Genomic DNA, 792 nt, shown 5'->3' with positions numbered 1-792 from the left:
CGTATTTTATTTCCACTCCTCTGTTTTACTTTCATTTCCATCACTGCTTCTTCGATGTGCACACTGAACAGTAAGGAGAATTATAGCACCTCTGCCTTAAACCCTTTCTAATCTCTTCTTAGTCCTTATACATAATGCATATTACCCGTCGTTACCTACAACGTATATAACTTTTTCTGGCAGTTTCAATCACCTTCCACCATCTTCCTCTGTCGAAGGCTATATATATTTCGCCAAATCCTTTCATGGAGTCATCATTTCCTTTAATTCTTGCTTCTGTTATTAAACACAAAGTCACAGCGGACTTGACGGAGTCTTTACATTTCCCAAAGCCAAACTGATCGTCACCCAAGATATAATCGATTTAGTTTTGCATTCTTCTGTGTATCAGTCTCGTCAGAAACGTGTTTACATGAGCTGTTTCCTTGACTGACATTTCTCCGAATGAGTTTAGAAATTCGTAAGAGATTTTGTCCATGCCTTCGCCTTATTTGATCCCAAATTCTGTGAAACTCCGACTAAAACAGTGGATCCCCTTTGTCTTCCTAACAAATTTTCATTTCGAATTATATCACGTCAACACACTGAATGTGGAACAATGATTTACACCTTGAAGCAATATGTATTCTACTTTTCTGACAATCGTATGCTGCCCAAAAAGTGATTAAGTAACATCCCTGTTCGTCACGCAATGTTCTTTCACTGGCACTAAAGTACGTGGCCAGTATTTGCTGAATAATAAGTAAATATTGAAATATATGTCCTAGAGGTACCTGACAATACTGAATACCA

The sequence above is a fragment of the Schistocerca piceifrons genome, chromosome 5 (genome assembly GCF_021461385.2).
Source record: "Schistocerca piceifrons isolate TAMUIC-IGC-003096 chromosome 5, iqSchPice1.1, whole genome shotgun sequence".
Taxonomy (NCBI): Eukaryota; Metazoa; Arthropoda; class Insecta; order Orthoptera; family Acrididae; genus Schistocerca; species Schistocerca piceifrons.
The sequence above is the reverse complement of the archived record's forward strand: the minus strand, read 5'-3'. Positions refer to the sequence as shown.